Here is a 20,965-nt window from a genome sequence, read left to right as displayed (position 1 = left end):
ATTAGTTAAAAACTACATTACATTTGACGGCCAGCACGTGCTCAGTTCGGCGCGAGACGACCGGTAGACCCAATGACATATTTCTGCTCATGAGCTTAGCTAGCCAACGTCGCCATGACGTCACCAAGTGTGATCGGGATTTCTACTCGAGAAGCAGTTTCTACCCATCTCCACAAGTACGGTCTTTGATTAACAGTTGTGCGCCTTGTGCTGCACTTTACCACCCCATCCGTTTCATATGAAGTGTGTGTGACTGCCTGGCTCAGTTAACAAGCTAACGTTATGACAATATTTCTTAAACTAGGCAATGTTTCTTAAAACTTCCAGAAGGAAAATCATTTCTGCAAAGTGAAATATTAATGTTGACATTAGTTGGCAGGGTCGTTTACTTCAACATTGTTTTGATGTATTTGTAATACATCAACTCTTTTTCTAGTTGATGTTTTGTTTTTTAAGACCCCTTTTCCTTCTGTGTGACCAGAAACCAAAGCCTTTGCTTACTCCACATTTTTGGGGTGGAAAATGTATCTATGCCTTCATTTCCCCAAAAAGATTGACTCCGCTTTCATTTGACACCAAATTTGATATGCTCCGATAAACGTAACATGTTGGTGCTCATGTGTCCTTTAACGTGGAAATGACCTTAGACATAAAACACGATTGCACGCTTTTGTGTGATAGGAAACCTGTGTGTGCCCCTTTCCTCCCCGTCTGCCTGGGCCTATGGAGGGGTGGTAAAGGGCAACATACTGGTCACGAGAACTCCCCAAAATGGCATCCCACACTAACGCCTTGTGACAAGGTGGTGCCCTTCCACTGTCCTGAACCACTGCTGACACTAATGTAGCGCAACGATTATCTGAGAAGATGGGGAGTGATGGAGGGAGGGAGACAAATGGGGGGAGAGAGACGGAAAGAAAGCGCTAAGGTCAGAAGAGTGTCTGTTTAAGGCCTCTAGTCGACTGTGGGCTCTTTCCCCTCCTCTCCCGGCAGCTTATCAGTCTGTGATTAAACCTTTCATCTTTAATTAGAATATGGTGGAAGTGGAACAGTTCTCGCTCGCTCTCCGTGCTGCAGGTGTAGGGTTGTACCAGACAGTTAGAATAAAGACAGTACATAGGAGAATCTGGATTCCCACAGATGCTGGGAAAAGGTAATACAAACTAAACATCGGTAAAGGTCATGTTCTAGAAGTGTCCCCAAATTCAGAAAGCACATAGTAACAGTCACCAGGGGAACGATCCCAAATCTGGGAAATGAAGGCCCCATTCCAGTGTTTTGCCTATATTATTTAGTAGCGGTGGGGTCAAATGTTTTCAGTGTAAACCTAAAAACAACTCAAACCAGATATAAAGTATGTAGAAACGATATTGGAGAAATGTAGTATTTAAATAAGATCATCTTTGAGAAGTGACAATCACCAAAATAAAACAAAACTAGACAGTCGGGGAGAATCACAAATTCAAAAAAATGTCATGGCATGGGGCTCACATTGATTTTGTTATCATGTTTGAGTCATTCAGATGGCTTATGCTGTCCTCTTATGCTATGGCAAAATGTGTAGGATTGCAGGAAACTAACTATGAAACTGAATTGTTTTCTCTCAGCCCCATGACAGAATGTGTAGGATTGCAGGAAACTAACTATGAAACTGAATTGTTTTCTCTCAGCCCCATGACAGAATGTGTAGGATTGCAGGAAACTAACTATGAAACTGAATTGTTTTCTCTCAGCCCCATGACAGAATGTGTAGGATTGCAGGAAACTAACTATGAAACTGAATTGTTTTCTCTCAGCCCCATGACAGAATGTGTAGGATTGCAGGAAACTAACTATGAAACTGAATTGTTTTCTCTCAGCCCCATGACAGAATGTGTAGGATTGCAGGAAACTAACTATGAAACTGAATTGTTTTCTCTCAGCCCCATGACAGAATGTGTAGGATTGCAGGAAACTAACTATGAAACTGAATTGTTTTCTCTCAGCCCCATGACAGAATGTGTAGGATTGCAGGAAACTAACTATGAAACTGAATTGTTTTCTCTCAGCCCCATGACAGAATGTGTAGGATTGCAGGAAACTAACTATGAAACTGAATTGTTTTCTCTCAGCCCCATGACAGAATGTGTAGGATTGCAGGAAACTAACTATGAAACTGAATTGTTTTCTCTCAGCCCCATGACAGAATGTGTAGGATTGCAGGAAACTAACTATGAAACTGAATTGTTTTCTCTCAGCCCCATGACAGAATGTGTAGGATTGCAGGAAACTAACTATGAAACTGAATTGTTTTCTCTCAGCCCCATGACAGAATGTGTAGGATTGCAGGAAACTAACTATGAAACTGAATTGTTTTCTCTCAGCCCCATGACAGAATGTGTAGGATTGCAGGAAACTAACTATGAAACTGAATTGTTTTCTCTCAGCCCCATGACAGAATGTGTAGGATTGCAGGAAACTAACTATGAAACTGAATTGTTTTCTCTCAGCCCCATGACAGAATGTGTAGGATTGCAGGAAACTAACTATGAAACTGAATTGTTTTCTCTCAGCCCCATGACAGAATGTGTAGGATTGCAGGAAACTAACTATGAAACTGAATTGTTTTCTCTCAGCCCCATGACAGAATGTGTAGGATTGCAGGAAACTAACTATGAAACTGAATTGTTTTCTCTCAGCCCCATGACAGAATGTGTAGGATTGCAGGAAACTAACTATGAAACTGAATTGTTTTCTCTCAGCCCCATGACAGAATGTGTAGGATTGCAGGAAACTAACTATGAAACTGAATTGTTTTCTCTCAGCCCCATGACAGAATGTGTAGGATTGCAGGAAACTAACTATGAAACTGAATTGTTTTCTCTCAGCCCCATGACAGAATGTGTAGGATTGCAGGAAACTAACTATGAAACTGAATTGTTTTCTCTCAGCCCCATGACAGAATGTGTAGGATTGCAGGAAACTAACTATGAAACTGAATTGTTTTCTCTCAGCCCCATGACAGAATGTGTAGGATTGCAGGAAACTAACTATGAAACTGAATTGTTTTCTCTCAGCCCCATGACAGAATGTGTAGGATTGCAGGAAACTAACTATGAAACTGAATTGTTTTCTCTCAGCCCCATGACAGAATGTGTAGGATTGCAGGAAACTAACTATGAAACTGAATTGTTTTCTCTCAGCCCCATGACAGAATGTGTAGGATTGCAGGAAACTAACTATGAAACTGAATTGTTTTCTCTCAGCCCCATGACAGAATGTGTAGGATTGCAGGAAACTAACTATGAAACTGAATTGTTTTCTCTCAGCCCCATGACAGAATGTGTAGGATTGCAGGAAACTAACTATGAAACTGAATTGTTTTCTCTCAGCCCCATGACAGAATGTGTAGGATTGCAGGAAACTAACTATGAAACTGAATTGTTTTCTCTCAGCCCCATGACAGAATGTGTAGGATTGCAGGAAACTAACTATGAAACTGAATTGTTTTCTCTCAGCCCCATGACAGAATGTGTAGGATTGCAGAAAACTAACTATGAAACTGAATTGTTTTCTCTCAGCCCCATGACAGAATGTGTAGGATTGCAGGAAACTAACTATGAAACTGAATTGTTTTCTCTCAGCCCCATGACAGAATGTGTAGGATTGCAGGAAACTAACTATGAAACTGAATTGTTTTCTCTCAGCCCCATGACAGAATGTGTAGGATTGCAGGAAACTAACTATGAAACTGAATTGTTTTCTCTCAGCCCCATGACAGAATGTGTAGGATTGCAGAAAACTAACTATGAAACTGAATTGTTTTCTCTCAGCCCCATGACAGAATGTGTAGGATTGCAGGAAACTAACTATGAAACTGAATTGTTTTCTCTCAGCCCCATGACAGAATGTGTAGGATTGCAGGAAACTAACTATGAAACTGAATTGTTTTCTCTCAGCCCCATAAATGTGTAGGATTGCAGGAAACTAACTATGTATTTTGTCTCTGCGGTCAAAAGGAGGGCCTCTGAAATTTTAAATTTTAGTTGGAAACAGCGCCATTGGCCACGCCCAGTTCCGCGCCTCTCCAAACCCCCCCCCCCCAACTTTGCCACCGCGGCTGAAAAAAATCCTAAGGGAAACACTGTATTTAGCCCATTGCAGATAAAAGGAGAGGAGATAACAACTATCCTCACCTCCTCAATTAGGTCCCTACCCTCTGCTGTTGACTCCCCCTCGTCCTAACCTCCTCTCCTCTCCTGGCCCCCTTAGGTGGGCTTCCTGGAGGAAACCCAGGGGCTCCGTTACGGAGAATCTCCAGTGAGAGTCGAACAACAACATGACAGACTCACACATGGATGGAGAGGACTGGAGAAATTAAGAAGAAAGAGGGGTAAAACAACACTACAGGGGTCTGTATCTTCAAACACACGCACACCTTTGCAAAGCAAAGTACCATCTTATAGAAAAAAAATTGACACATTGGCTACATGCAGAAAGATGCATTTATGCACATGCGTAGGTAGACACACACACATTCACACACACGTGTGAACACACAGACACAATCAAACACACAGAAGTGCTCCGGGTTAGCCTGCTAACTCTGTGTGGGTGGAAAGCATGAGAGTTCCTCTGGCTGGGAGCTCTTCCCATGATCTCGCACTCCACTGTGCTCCTGTGGGTCTCTATCCTCTCAGAAACAAAGTGCCCCAGATAAAACAGCTGACTCACTCAGTCGCTCACAACCACAGACGGAGGCTCCTGAGCCCCAATAAGATACACTGGAACAGTACCGATTTACGCCGAGATATACTTTAGGTTACATTTGCTGTCAATCATTCACTGCTGTAGGCCAAAAAAATGCTTCAGAAAAGAGGACGTTAGAGAACTCCCATTGGATGTCTACATCGCTGATCCTGCCCATTAAAGTTCAGAGCCCTCCTCTTATTCGCCAGCATTACTCATAGCCTCAGCTGAATGTTGCTTAGTAATCCCCTGTGGCAAATAGCCAGACAGCAGGGTTACTGACAGTTGCCATTGATTGCTGATCCCTTAGCACAGAACTGAGGACACATACCAGGAAAAGAGCCTGAAAGGCCAACTGTGCCTTACATCATTGGAACAGCTCACTAAATGTGCATTTCTCTCTCTGTCAGTCACTTTTTCCCCCTCGCTCACCATCTCATTCCTTCTTGTTACTCCTTTCGAATTCCCTCTGTCTTGTTATTTTTCCGTGTTTATTAAATCCTGCATTCTTCTCTCGCTCCTTCCCTCTCCTTGTTTCGTCCGTCCTTTTTCTCTTGCTCTCGTTTCTAATCGCCTTCATTCCCCTTTCTCCCTCGGCTCCAATTGTATCTTGTCTCGAGGAGCACTGCAGCGAACAGTGGCCCACATCCTGGGCCTTCATCTCCATGGTCACCATTCATCCAAACATCATGGCCCCCTTTTGTCACCCAGGACATGGCGGGCAATTCAAACTGCCCTCACAAAGGCTGATAACCCCCATTCACACAAGGACTCACCCATACCTTTCACTGGCATGCTCCATTCGCAGCATTTGTAATGTGGGCATATACCGTTGTTTGCAATTCAGGGAGGGATGGGGATTTGTGATCGATAAGAGACCTTGCATACCCTTTATTATTGATTGATGTCCTCTGAAATGTTTTACACACTTATGGATGGACACAAAGATTTCTATGAAACATTGGGTATATAGGCTTCTGCAGGACAGGACCAATTATCGCTCAACCCCATAAAACCATGAGGAGATATTGTCCTCTATGCTGCAATGGGGATCCGTTTTTCCTCCCCCAACTCTGGCCTTGACCACTAAAAGACAGAGATCAAACTGACTGTGGACCAGCACAAGAACCTGGAGAACTTTTGTAACAAGCTATCGTCATCCATGAATCGGCAATGATGGAGGGGGGAAAAAAACATGGAGAAAACAACATCTCAACTCAAGCACACTTTCTAATGGCTCAGATACAATCGTTCCTTAATGACGTTCCTATGCCTTATACTCGGGTCTCAAACAAGGCAGTCATTCAGAAGCGAGCCACTGTAATCTGGCCAACAAATTCTAAAGCTGCTGCCTATAATTAGCTCCTTTCTCTATCAAACACAGGCTTCCACTTTCAATCAAACTTTTCAACATCACCTTTCCTAGTAAGACACAGGGCCGATTTAACAGCTCCCGCTCTGTGGCTGGCTGGCAGTAATGTGAGATCTGTGAATGAACAGGTGAAAATCTACTATTTCATTCAGTAGCAAAGTGGTTTGAAGAACTAGAGTCTGTGTCCTCATCATCACTTAATGAGATGTCGCATGGCTACTGTTGGATAGAGTTATGGGTTTTACAATACATTAAGTGTGTGCATTGATTCTGCTGATAGTGTTCAGCCCACAATTCAGCTAATTAATGTTAGTCTATACTGAAGGCTGGGCAATAGATGTTAGACCCCATTGATTGGTCATTGTTAGAACCAACAGAACTGGATGTGCATGGCTGTGAGGGCTAGTAGATGGGGAAATTAGGTTTCAGAACTAGTGGACCTCGTTATTTACAACATTTATAGTATAGGCCTCTACTTTCCGGCTACCAGGATAAAGCACAAAATAAACTTCAGTTAGTGCTAAATACGGCTGCTAGAATCCTGACTAGAACCCCAAAAAATTGATCATATTACTCCAGTGCTAGCCTCCATACACTGGCTTCCTGTTAAGGCAAGGGCTGATTTCAAGGTTTTACTGCTAACCTACAAAGCATTACATGGGCTTGCTCCTATCTATCCCATTTGGACCTGCCGTACATACCTACACGTACGCTACGGTCACAAGACACAGGCCTCCTAATTGTCCCTAGAATATCTAAGCAAACAGCTGGAGGCAGGGCTTTCTCCTATAGAGCTCAATTTTTATGGAATGGTCTGCCTACCCATGTGAGAGACGCAGACTCGGTCTCAACCTTTAAGTCTTTACTGAAGACTCATCTCTTCAGTGGGTCATATGATTGAGTGTAGACTGGCCCAGGAGTGTGAAGGTGAACGGAAAGGCTCTGGAGCAACGAACCGCCCTTGCTGTCTCTTCCTGGCCGGTTCCCCTCTCTCCACTGGGATTCTCTGCCTCAAACCCTATTACAGGGGCAGAGTCACTGGCTTACTGGTGCTCTTCCATGCTGTCCCTAGGTGGGGTGCGTCACTTGAGTGGGTTGAGTCACTGACGTGATCTTCCTGTCTGGGTTGGCGCCCCTCCCCCCTTGGGTTGTGCCGTGGCGGAGATCTTTGTGGGCTATACTCAGCCTTGTCTCAGGATGTTAAGTTGGTGGTTGAAGATATCCCTCTAGTGGTGTGGGAGCTGTGCTTTGGCAAAGTGGGTGGGGTTATATCGTGCCTGTTAGGCCCTGTCCGAGGGTATCATCGGATGGGGCCACAGTGTCTCCTGACCCCTCCTGTCTCAGCCTCCAGTATTTATGCTGCAGCAGTTTGTGTCGGGGGGGCTAGGATCAGTCTGTTATATCTGGAGTACTTCTCCTGTCTTATCCGGTGCCCTGTGTGAATTTAAGTATGCTCTCTATAATTCTCTCTTTCTTTCTTTCTCTCGGAGGACCTGAGACCTAGGACCTCAGGACTACCTGGCTTGATGACTCCTTGCTGTCCTGCTAATAAACAGGACCTGCTAATAAACAGGATGATGATGAGTAGTGGAGTGGTGCTCTTGCTCCTAGAGAAGTTGAAGAGCTCTGATGCTCCTCTCCCCTGAAACGTGTGAGGTCTCGCATACAAACCCCCCCCCCCCCCCCCAAAAAAAAATCACTGTATCGACCCAAATCAGTATGTCCCGGACTTGGTGTCTATGACATGGCCTGGGCCCTCCGCTGTGTGTGGATGAGGTGGCAGACCAGGGACTCGCTGCACAACCTGTGGCCCAGGGAGGAGCAAGGGTTAGTGGGTACAGCGGAGCGGAGGGCCTGCTGCTCGAGCAAATGGCACAGCTATTAGTGAGGGATGAGGCTTCCTGGTGAGGTGTGACTGTGCTGCAAAGGGCCCAATCAGGCTGAGACCAGGAGGTCCTGACTGCTAATACATTACCTGGGAGCGGAGAGGCAGGCTAGCTGAGCGACAAACTAAAAGTGGGCTTGTGATCGGTTCAGTGGAAGAGCAACTAACAAAAAGAGTGCCATTGAATTCACCGGAGTAATATAGCTTCTGACCCTTACTGAGAAGAGTTGATCGATAAATAGATCAAATGTAGAATGTAGGGGCCTCCCGAGTGGCGCACAATTGGCCTAGTATCGCCCGGGTTAGGGGAGGATTTGGCCAGTGGGGCTTTACATGACTCATCGTACTCCAGCGACTCCTTGTGGCGGGCCGGGTGCCTGTGGGCTGACCCCGGTCACCAGTTGAGTAGGGACTCCCAATCCAGGTTAAGCTGGCGAGTGTTAAGGAGCGCGATAGGTGGGTCATGTTTCTTGGGAAGCATGACTCCATCTTCGCCTTTCCCGAGCCCGTTGTGGAGCTGCAGCGATGAGACAATATCAGAAATTGACGAGAAAAAGCGGGTAAAATACAAAAAATAAATGTTTTATAATAAGGATTTTGTAGAATTTAAATACCGGTAAAGTGTTTAGAGTAGCAACATATATAGCCGCTCCATGCCATTGGTGGCAATTGCATGAGTCTGATACATGGGTTTGTGCAGTGTCCATTGAGAAAAGTATTTTCTATGTACTTTGAGATCAAGGAAATATTCAGTCATCCATTTTCTCATATAGCAGACAATCACAGACCAACATACCAGAAAATGACTCTACACGTCCACCTTTACTCTATCTGGAACAGGTTCTTGTATTTGCTTCAAGAGAAAGCGAAATCTACACATACATCTCCGGCAAAAAACAATGATCCGGTATGGAGAGACTGCTACAGAGCCTTCAGAGAGTATTCATACACCTCAGCTTTTTCTCAGCCATCGACACAAAACACCCTCAATAATAACAAAAGTGAAAACATGTTTTTAGAAATTTGAGCAAATGTATTGACAATGAAATACACAAATATGTCCTTTACATAAGTATTCCCACCTCTGAGTCAATACAACGATTACAATTGCGAGTCTTTGGGGGTCTTTTTCTAAGAGCTTTGCACTCCTGGATTGTAAAATACTTGCCCATTATTCATTTTTTTTAAATCTTCAAGCTCTGTCAAATTGGTTGCTAGACAACCATCATTGCTAGACAACCATTTTCAAGTCTTGCCATAGATGTTCATGTAGATTTAAGTCTAAACTGTTTCCCTCTAGGATATTACCTGTGCTCAGCTCTATTCTGTTTATTTTTTTATCCTAAAAAACTCCCTAGTCCTTGCCGATGGCAAGCATACTCATACCATGACGCAGCCACCACTATGCTTGAACATATGGTGAGTGGTACTCAGTAAGGGCTCCCGAGTGGCGCAGTGGCCTAAGGCACTGCATCTCATTGCTAGAGGCATCACTACAAACCCTGGTTTGATTCCATGCTGTATCACAACTGGCCGTGATTGGGAGTCCCACAATTGGCCGAGCGTTGTCCGGGTTTGGCTGGGGTAGTCCGTCATTGTAAATAAGAATTTGTTCTTAACTGACTTGCCTAGTTAAATAAAGGTTAAATACATTTTTAAAAAGTGTTGTATTGGATATGCCCCAAACATAACACTTTGTATTCAGGACAAAAAAGTGAATTGCTTTGCCACATTTTTAGTGCCTTGTTGCAAACGGGATGCACGTTTATTCTGTACAGGCTTATCACTATCAATTAGTTTAGTATTGTGGAGTAAAGACAATATTGTTGATCTATCCGCAGTGTTCTCCTATCACAGCTACAGTTGAAGTCGGAAGTTTACATACACTTTAGACAAATACATTTAAACTCAGTTTTTCACAATTCCTGACATTTAATCGTAGTAAAAAGTCCCTGTCTTAGGTCAGTTAGGATCACCACTTTATTTTAAGAATGTGAAATGTCAGAATAGTAGTAGAGAATGATTTATTTCAGCTTTTATTTCTTTCATCACATTCCTAGGAGGTCAAAAGTTTACATACACTCAATTAGTATTTGGTACCATTGCCTTTAAATTGTTTAACTTGGGTCAAACATTTTGGGTAGCCTTCCACAAGCTTCCCACAATAAGTTGGGTGAATATTGGCCCATTCCTCCTGACAAAGCTGCTGTAACTGAGTCAGATTTGTAAGCCTCCTTGCTCGCACATGCTTTTTCAGTTCTGCCCACAGATTTTCTATAGGATTGAGATCTGGGCTTTGTGATGGCCACTCCAACACCTTGACTTTGTTGTCCTTAAGCCATTTTGCCACAACTTTGGAAGTATGCTTGGGGTCATTGTCCATTTGGAAGACCCATTTGCGACCAAGCTTTTACTTCCTGATGTCTTGAGATGTTGCGTCAATATATCCACATAATTTTCCTCCTCGTGATGCCATCTATTTTGTGAAGTGCACCAGTCCCTCCTGCAGCAAAGCACCTCCACAACATGATGCTGCCACCCCCGTGCTTCACGGTTGGGATGGTGTTCTTCGGTTTGCAAGCCTCCGCCTTTTTCCTCCAAACATAACGATTGTCATTATGGCCAAACAGTTCTATTTTTGTTTGTTCATCGGACCAGAGGACATTTATCCAACAAGTACGATCTTTGTCCCCATGTGCAGTTGCAAACCGTAGTCTGGCTTTTTTATGGTGGTTTTGGAGCAGTGGCTTCTTCCTTGCTGAGCGGCCTTTCAGGTTATGTCGATATAGGACACGTTTTACTTGCATACTATTATTTGTACAGATGAACGTGGTGCCTTCAGGCATTTGGAAATTGATCCCAAGGATGAACCAGACTTGTGGAGGTTTACAACTTTTTTTCTGAGGTCTTGGCTGATTTATTTTGATTTTCCCATGATGTCAAGCAAAGAGGCACTGAGTTTGAAGGTAGGCCTTGAAATACATCCACAGGTACACCTCCAATTGACTCACATGATGTCAATTAGCCTATCATAAGCTTCTAAAGCCATGACATCATTTTCTGGAATTTTCCAAGCTGTTTAAAGGCACAGTCAACTTAGTGTATGTAAACTTCTGACCCACTGGAATTGTGATACAGTGAATTATATATATAATTTGAATAATCTGAATAATCTGTCAGTAAACAATTGTTGGAAAAATTACTTGTGTCATGCACAAAGTAGATGTCCTAACTGACTTTCCAAAACTATAGTTTGTTAACAAGAAATGTGTGGAGTGGTTGAACAACGAGTTTTAATGACTACAACCTAAGTGTATGTAAACTTCCAACTTCAACTGTATTAAACTCTAACTGTTTTAAAGTCACCATTGGCATCATGGTGAAATCCCTGAGAGGTTTCCTTCCTCTTCAGCAACTGAGTTAGAAAGAACGCCTGTATCTTTGTAGTGACTGGGTGTATTGATACACCATCCAGAGTGTAATTAATAACTTCATCGTGCTCAAAGGGATATTCAATGTCTGCTTTTTTATTTCTACCCATCTACCAATAGGTGCCCTTCTTTGCGAATCATTGGAAAATCTCCCTGTTTTTTTGGGTTGAATATGTGTTTGAAATTCACTGCTCGACAGAAGGACCTTCCAGATAATTGTGTGGGGTACAGAGATGAGGTAGTCATTCAAATATCACACTAAACACTATTATTGCACAAAGAGTGAGTCCATGCAACTTATTATGGGACTTGTTAAGAAGATTTTTACTCCTGAACTTATTTAGGCTTGCCATGACAAAGTGGTTGAATCCTTATCGACTCATAATTCCACTTTGACATTATGGGGTATTTTGTGTAAGCCAGTGACACATTTTTTATCCATTATAAATTTAGGCTGTAACACGACAAAATGTGGGAAAAGTCAAGGGTGTGAATATTTTCTGAAGGCACTGTACTTCTGTTACAAGAATTATGTTCTCAATGTTCACAAACCAATTCAATCAAACTACTCAGTCTGCTCGATCGGGATTTGTAAGATACTGATTGAAGTGAAGCAGACGGAGGCCCAGCTAAAATAGACAATAAGGTTTATTCGCAGGAGAGAAGCCAGTATAAAATGTATTATTTTTGTATTCTTGACTTTAGAACGTTCCCGTGAATAAACCTTATTGACTATTTTAGCTGGGCCTCCGTCTGCTTCATTTCAATCAGTATCTTACAAATCCTGATTAGCAGACCGAGTAGTTTGATTGAATTGGTTTGTGAACATTGAGAACATAATTCTCGTAACAACTTCCTCTTTTGACCTTTGTGTAACTTTCTCCTCCTCAAATAAAACCTAATCCCCCTCAAATAAAACCTAAACACCCTCTCTGCTCCTCTCCACACAGAGCTCAATCTCTCCCTCCCTCCCTCCATCCATTGTTGTATTCAAAGAGACTGAGGTTCTTGTTTGTAATTAAAAGCCCTATAACATTTTTTTAAATAAAATATGACAATTATTATTCCTGCTCTGGCTCCTCTCAGGGCCCCCAGCACAGAGCAGAGCAGGCCAAACCCTTCCTGCATTCCTTTCTTAGCAGGCGCTTCATATCACAGACCCTGGGTGGTAGGTCGTCTAGTTAGAGCCTACTATCTGCAGAAGCAGGGCTGAGAGACAAGGGAGCCAACTATTTCATTAGTCAAACGGCCTGGAAGCGCTAGGAAGGAGAGAGGCTACGGTGTAAGTGTAGGCCAAGGCTGTGTGTGTGGGGTGGGTCATGTTAGGAAAGTCCAGCCCTTGACACCCAAACCAACAACTCCATAATGGTGTTGTCATACTTGCTGATTCATCTGAAGCCGCATAATAACGAGATGACTAATACAGTACTCCAATAGACATAGAATGGCTGTACGAATAGGAATATGTAGGCTGCAGAGGAGGCTGGTGGGAGGAGCTATAGGAGGACAGGCTCATTGTAATGGCTGGAATGGAATTATTGGAACAATGTCAAACATGGTTTCCATATGTTTGATAAATTCCATGTAATTAGTTCCAGTCATTACAGTGAGCCCTCCTCCTATAGCTCCTCCCACCAGCCTCCACTGATCAGCATATTTTTTTTTTTAAATAACTCCCTAATGGACAAACTCACCAAACACACGTCATGGTTTGATAAACTTTTGACTGCGTGACCTTAGCTGAGGAACGTGGACTCATTTCAACTCAATTATCCGTGGTCTCCAAATTCCTCAAACGCGCAGGCCTGTATAATGTTACATAACCATCTGACTATTCATTGAAACGAAACGAATGAAATCCCCTAATAACAAACACGGCCGAGGAACTACAAAACAGTCAGGCTTGACTCAGACCTCTAAAAGGCAAAGAGATTGGTTACAAAACGACAGAAAATCTATCGGCCCCAATAGCCTACAATTCACCAAAAGTCGTAAAACTAGAAGTGTGTCTAACTACAAGACCGTTTCGAACTTGATAACTGGCAGACTGAAAATCAACAGTGACAATTGACAGAGTGGAGAACAGGGACGGCAAGCAAACCGTGGCTGTTTGTCAACATGTCAGAGAACCTTTATAACAGTAGAGGAAACCGTCACAAATACACTGAACTCTGCACGTTGAGAGATCTTGGATAGCGTATCCCACGATACCACATGCACTCTAACATAGGAGTGGCCACAATGCGGACTTGCAATCTCAGCAAAAGCGTTTCTCGTGTGAGTGCACGCACAAATGAATGCCTTTATATTAAATGGCAACGTCATCCTATTTGTGTAGTTACATTATTGGACGCAACATTTGCTTCTGTAAGGCACTTAGATACACAATGTTGCAACTCGCGTCACTGAAACAATGATCGATATGGTGCGCAGACTATATGAGCATTCCATTTTGAAGTTCAAAATTCGTGTTCACTGAAAACAGAAACTGAAGAAATCGAGACATGCAACTTCGTAGATTTGGGAATTGTAGACTAGATTATTATTTTTTTTAAAGGCCATAACATTTCGATGTGTAAGGATATAAAAACTTCCTCCCGAAACGGGTTTAGTTTCTGTAGGAAACAAATGTCAAAACATGTTGACGGATTAAAAACATGCCTTGCACTCCAGCTGTCCCAACTAGTGGGATACTATGTACCTATTTGCATTCGTCTTTGAAACAAGACCGGAATAGAAATAACATGTCGAAATATCTATAGGGTAGTCTAGCCAATAACTTATTACGCAGTAATTAGCGAATGTTATTCGTCCAGAGCTATCTTATGACATCGGGCCTCGACTGACCACTAGTCCAAAATTATCCTTGAATCGAGGGAAAATGACAGCAGATCGTTGGGTGATGTAATTTAGCCAACAAAAAGACAGGATTTGATTTGTTATTCGTCAAAAAAAAAACATTTACACGTTTTCTGCCCATAACATAGGGCTTGCGCATGGCATGGGGACCTTATATTTCCAAATTGATCCACACATTTTAGTCCATGAATGCTCCCTTCTGTCCATTCACATGTAACTGTGAACAAATGAAGGGGAAACGATGGAACATAATTGGAACGTAATTGACACAGATAAATCACCCTTTGACAACCATCTATTGCAGAATGACATTCGTTTTATTTGGGCACATGAATTAAGATGAGATTTTTGGTTTTGTGCAAGAGGGGAAAATCTCTCAGAAGAGCTTGGCCCTGGCCTGACAAACCCCATTCCACACAGAAAGATTGCAGACCCGTTTGCTGCACATTTTTTTTTTGTCTGAACGAGATTCACTTTTTATTACCCCCCCACTTCACTCCTAACTACCTATTTAACCTTGGGAAATAACTGTTATACGGAACATTGTTTTCATTGCCACACCATCATAATCAGTTAAAGTAAATTGTTTTCATTTTTAAACCCGTTTAGCCAAATAAAACATTGGCAAAATGAAGTGGTACATACCATAGCATTCCTCCCTCTTCTCTCGTTCACTCCTTTCTCTCCAATGTCCTCCGTCGCAACTCGCAAAAACAGCAATCCCAACGTCTCGAGAATATAATTAGGAAAGAGGGGAAATTCTACTCCTCTAACAGTCACATAAATCTATATATTTCCCTTTTGGACACTTGGTATATTTCTTTCCCCTGAAATCAAGTCTCTATTTTCACAAGTAGCGTATTAAGTTTTCGGTACCATCTGCATGTTTAGTTCCTCCTCTTCCCTTTGCACACAACACAATTATCTAAATTATCTCGGGAAAATGCAGTAGAACTTCAGTTTCTTGTCCGCTGAATGTTCGCGTTAGGAAAGAGGGGGCGTTAGAAAGGCTTGAGTCGTTGTGTTTGCCTCTTGGTTCACCACGTTGTTTTGACCAATTGTTATTTCCTTTGTTGTGTCCAATATACACGTCTGCCCATACGCGTACACAGAATATGCCGTGTTAGGTGATGCGCAGTGCTCATTTAATAATAGCAACCCTAAATGTTGTGTTTCCTATGAGTATCACTTCCCAGACTGTCCAAATGTATGACAGTGTGTAAGTGTATTTTTTACAGCTTCCCAATAATGGCGGCCCGGCCCTTCTCCAGAATACAGCCTCTCTCCTCCTCTGTCCTATTCGGAGAATAGAGAGAGGGAGCTGTAGCCTACCACAGCGTAGTCTCGCCCAGTGGCGCTTGGACACAATTACAACACACAGACATTCTGTTTCTAAATAACATAATTGCTTTTATTCTCCTAATAGTTAATGTTATTCATCATACTTCGTTTTATTTTATTTTGCTGTATTAATTATACACTTCAATTTAAAGGGGCAATCTGCAATAGCGACATCAGTTTTTGGAAACAAATGAATGACACACCCATGAATTCTTGAAGAACATAGCTTATAAATGCCTCATGAACTTAGTTTAACTGTCATACCCCATCAGAACGCAACATATAAGCGTGTTTTACTACAATGTTTGTAAACAAAGTAATTGTAAACAAACACTAACTCAAAACATGGTCAAATTACACTGAGTATACAAAACATTAAGAACACCTGCTCTTTCCTTGACACATCCAGGTAAAAGCTATGATCCCTAATCGATGTCACTTGTTAAATCCACTTCAATCAGTGTAGATGAGGGGGAGGAGACAGGTTAAAGACGGATATTTAAGCCTTGAGACAGTTGAGACTTGGATTGTGTGTGTGCCATTCAGAGGGGAAAAATATTTAAGTGCCTTTGAAGGGGGTATGGTAGTAGGTGCCAGGCAAATTGTATTTGTCACATGCGCCAAATACAACAGGTGTAGTAGACCTTACAGTGAAATGCTTACTTACAAGCCCTAACCAACAATGTAGTTTATATATTTTTTAGGTTTTTTAAATACCTAAAAAAAAAATAAGAATAAGAAATAAAAGCAAACAATTATTAAAGAACAGCAGTAAAATAACACTAGTGAGGCTAAATACAGGGGGTACCGGTACAGAGTCAATGTGCGGGGGCACCGGTGTCAAGGTATTTGAGGTAATATCTAAATCTATGTAAAATCATTAAAGTGACTATGCATAGATAATAACAGAGAGTAGCAGCAGTGTAAACGATGGGGGGGGCAATGCAAATAGTCTAGGTATCAATTTGATTAAATGTTCAGGAGTCTTATGGCTTGGGGGTAGAAGCTGTTTAGAAGCCTCTTGGACCTAGACTTGGTGCTCCGGTATTGCTTGCCGTGCGTTAGCAGAGAGAACAGTCTATGACTAGGGTGGCTGGAGTCTTTGAACATTTTTAGGTTCTTCCTCTGGCCCGAGTGATGTGCTGGGCCGTATGCACTACCCTCTGTAGTGCCTTGCGGTCGGAGGCCGAGCAGTTACCATACCAGGCAGTGATGCAACCAGTCAGGATGCTCTCAATGGTGCAGCTGTATAACCTATTGAGGATCTCAGGACCCATGTCAAATCTTTTCAGTTTTCTGAGGGGGAATGGGTGTTGTCGTGCCCTTTTCATGACTGTCGTGGTGTGCTTGGACCTTGTTAGTTTGTTGGTGATGTGGACACCAAGGAATTTGAAGCTCCCAACCTGCTCCACTACAGCTTTGTCGATGAGAATGGGGGCGTGCTCGGTCCTCCTTTTCCTGTAGTCCATAATCATCTCCTTTGTCTTGATCACGTTGAGGGAGAGGTTGTTGTCCTGGCACCACACGGCGAGGTCTCTGACCTCCTCCCTATAGGCTGTCTCGTCATTGTCGGTTATCAGCCCTACCACTGTTGTGTCACAGGCAAACTTAATGATGGTGTTGGAGTCTTGCCTGGCCGTACAATCATGAGTGATCAGGGAGTACAGGAGGGGACTGAACACACACCCCTGAGGGGTCCTCGTGTTGAGGATCAGCGTGGAAGATGTGTTGTTACCTACCCTTACCACCTGGGGGCGGCCCGTCAGGAAGTCCAGGATCCAGTTGCAGGGGGAAGTGTTTAGTCCCAGGGTTCTTAGCTTAGTGATGAGCTTTTGAGGGCACTATGGTGTTGAACGCTGAGCTGTTGTCAATGAATAGCATTCTCACATAGGTGTTCCTTTTGTCCAGGTGGGAAAGGGCCGTGTGGAATGCAATAGAGATTGCATCATCTGTGGATCTGTTAGGGCGGTATGCAAACTGGAGTGGGTCTAGGGTCTCTGGGATAATGGTCTTGATGTAAGCCATGACCAGCCCCCTTCAAAGCATTTCATGGCTACAGATGTGAGTGCTACGGGTCGGTAGTCATTTAGGCATGTTACCTTAGTGTTCTTATGCACAGGGACTATGATGGTCTGCTTGAAACATGTTGGTATTACAGTCTCAGAAAAGGAGAGGTTGAAAATGTCAGTGAAGACACTTGACAGTTGGTCAGCGCATGCTCAGAGTACACGTCCTGGTATTCCGTCTGGCCCTGCGCCCTTGTGAATGTTGACATGTTTAAAGGTCTTACTCACTTCGGCTGTGGAGAGTGTGATCACACAGTAGTTCGGAACAGCTGATGCTCTCATGCATGTTTCAGTGTTACTTGCCTCGTAGCGAGCATAGAAGTAATTTAGCTCATCTGGTAGGCTTGTGTCACTGGGCAGCTCTTGGCTATGATTCCCTTTGTAGTCTGTAATAGTTTGCAAGCCCTACCACATCCGACGAGCGTCGGAGCTGGTGTTGTACGATTCGATCTTAATCCTGTATTGACGCTTTCCCTGTTTGATGGTTCGTCGGAGGGCATAGCGGGATTTCTTATAAGCTTCCGGGTTAGAGTCCCGCTCCTTGAAAGGCACACCAGTTTTTGTCGAGATCTGCAACGCTTCTGGGTTTTTCACACTCAACAGTTTCCCATGTGTATCAAAAACGGTCCACGACCCAAAGGACACAACTGTGGGAAGCATTGAAGTCAACATGGGCCAGCATCCCTGTGGAACGCTTTTGACACCTTATAGAGTCCATGCCCTGATAAATTAAGGCTGTTCTGAGGGCAAAAGGAGGGTGCAACTCAATATTAGGAACGTGTTCCAAATTTTGGGTATGCTCAGTGTGTGATTTTGATATCACGGATGGTCAGTCCTTGCATCCATAGCTCTGTCTATGAATTTTAGTGGTAACATTTCTCCAGCCTCATCCATCAGCTTTGGACCAAAACAGGGGTTGGGAAAACGCTTTGTTATTGTTTCAACTGCTGATTGCCCCTTTAACTGCACATACCCTTAATTGGTAGAATTTTTTTTTTTTTAAATAGGTAAAGGCAATTTAGGACATGAAATGAGATGCAACTTGCAAGAACTGGAGAAAAAAACTTCCAGCAAATTCGTTTAATTTTTTAAAATTCATTGCATTTTAATCCATTTCCTGGAACTGACCCCAACTCTTGCAGGAGAACAGATGTATCCATGTCTGGCAATTATAGATAAAAACCATTTGCACAATATCATGTCAGTTATGCCTTCACCACACAAATACACTCAGTTCTCTCTCCAAACTAGTAAATAGCGTACTTGTATTGCATTTGATGTATTTTATATAAAATGCAACAAATGCCTAACTTACTGGCTTCACTGACTTCCGTACACAAATAATTCATGTACGACACTCCCATATCTTCCTTTACAATATTAACGAATCCTATATCTGATCCAGCACACAGGGAGAATGGGAGAGAGAGTATTGTTTTTTTTTAGCCATTCAGAAAATCAATCATCTCAAAGCTCATTCCAGGTCCTCTAGATTTACTCATGCCACATCTCTCATATGGCTGTTTATTGAATTGTTGGAGATAACTTTAAACCTGAGAAGAATTCAGTAGTCCTGATTATAGTCCTGATTTAAATGATATTGCCTTCTCCAAGAGGATATGACTTGACAATATAAAAACCACAAACACATGAAAGTTAAAGATAGAGATTCCACGGAGAGAGAAATTATGTATTGCAAGCTAAATATGATTGTTGTTCTACAACTCAAAACAGATGTTTAGTGGCTTGGGGACTTTGTCACGCATTGAATCTCTTTCTCTCTCTCTTTCTCTCTCCCTCTCTGTCTCTCTCTCACACACAACACACACAACAGTGGAAGCTGCTAAGGGGAGGATGGCTGATAATAATGACTGGAATGGGGCAAATGGAATGGCATCCAACACATGTGTTTGATGTATTTGATACCATTCCACTAATTACTCTCCAGCCATTACCACGAATTAAGATGCCACCAACTTCCTGTGACACACACACACACACAGTGGCGTACAGCAGTTTTGCGGGGCCCCCGCAAGGTCTGAGAACACCCCCCCCCCCACCCCCGCACACACACCTTACAACATGTAGTCTGAATCAGGCTGTCATTAACTGATCCTCATGTATATGTATTCTTCGGGGTGGAAGTTCACCCATACAAAGTAACATCCAATAGGGTTGGATAACTTCTATTGGCAGAATATTTGATCATAATTACTTTGCTAAAAATTCCAAACAGTCCACATACTCTAACAGTTACTCTTGATCTTTGTATTAATGTTTTATGATAGGTGAACATCCTCCCTTTAAACACACAAGTTGAAAGTACAGCACTCCGAGTCAACAAGCTGCTTGCGGTCCAATCATTTTAGTCAGTGAGTTCACAGCGATATTTACATGACCTCAGTCACACAGAGCAAGATTAGCAGGGGTCAAAGTTTCATTCATAATCTGTCCCTGTTTTACATTTTCTCCTCTACAACTGAACAACTACTGGCCACTCACTGCGACAAGCTAGCCCAACTATACCGATCTCTCTGACCAAGACCTTTCTGAAAGTTTTTTTGTTTTTTAACCAAAGTATGACATTTGGGAAATGCTCTGAACTGTTTCATACACTCCTATTCATTTAAAGCCACAACAGCCTTGGAAAACCATTGGAAAACAACACAGCAAAGCAGTCTAACGTGAGAAGAACGGCCCTGTTTTCTACTTGGTTTCCCCCCCTTTTCTCTATCCCATCTCAACTCTCTCTCTATGCAGCTGAAATATTTCTGGGTCCCAGGGGCATGCACATTCCTCCCCCTCACAGTTGTGCAATCCCTGACAATCAACCGCCCTCCCCCCCTTCGGCCTCCCTGGCCCAACGCACGGCACAGAGGAGCTGTCCAAACTGTCTGGACAATGTTCTGCAGTGGATCGACTACCCACCAGACCAGTTAACAAACTCATGGGCCCTGACTTTGCAGAAAACAGCCAAATGATGTAACACAAATGGCTGACCCTCCATTTTGAGACTTCTTGATGTGGGGTTGGGAAGAAAAGAGTATTCCCTACCTTCGGTGTGAAAGTCAACATGTGTTTTGTTGTTTTTGCTGAGATTTAGTGTTGTGTCCCAATCTGCCTGTATAATAGCCAATGTTACACCCTGCAAATAGTCCTTGTGGTTGAAGGCATGATGTCAGAGAGTTTGTAATGTATGTTTCATTTGGACTATGGAAAAATGTAAAAGTAGCATGGTTTCTTCCCTCAGGTTTAATAGGGTCAACAGAAATCAATGATAATG

General features: G+C 42.8%; 1 protein-coding gene across 2 annotated transcripts in view; it reads right to left on the bottom strand.

The window, feature by feature from the left end:
• The window catches only part of arhgap35a (Rho GTPase activating protein 35a), a 95,597-nt gene that overhangs the window by 70,298 nt on the left and 4,334 nt on the right, over window positions 1-20,965 (bottom strand). Inside the window, exon 1 of one of the 2 annotated variants that reach the window (XM_036965835.2) lies at window positions 14,921-15,631. The exons of the other annotated variant lie outside the window; for it this stretch is intronic. The gene's annotated coding sequence lies outside the window, so the exon portion shown is untranslated. Of the gene's footprint in view, window positions 1-14,920; window positions 15,632-20,965 lie in introns of those variants that run through there. 2 annotated transcript variants of the gene reach the window in all.

This window comes from Oncorhynchus mykiss, chromosome 27, assembly GCF_057628025.1.
Source record: "Oncorhynchus mykiss isolate SJ-2025 chromosome 27, ASM5762802v1, whole genome shotgun sequence".
Lineage (NCBI taxonomy): Eukaryota > Metazoa > Chordata > Actinopteri > Salmoniformes > Salmonidae > Oncorhynchus > Oncorhynchus mykiss.
The sequence above is the reverse complement of the archived record's forward strand: the minus strand, read 5'-3'. Positions and strand labels throughout refer to the sequence as shown.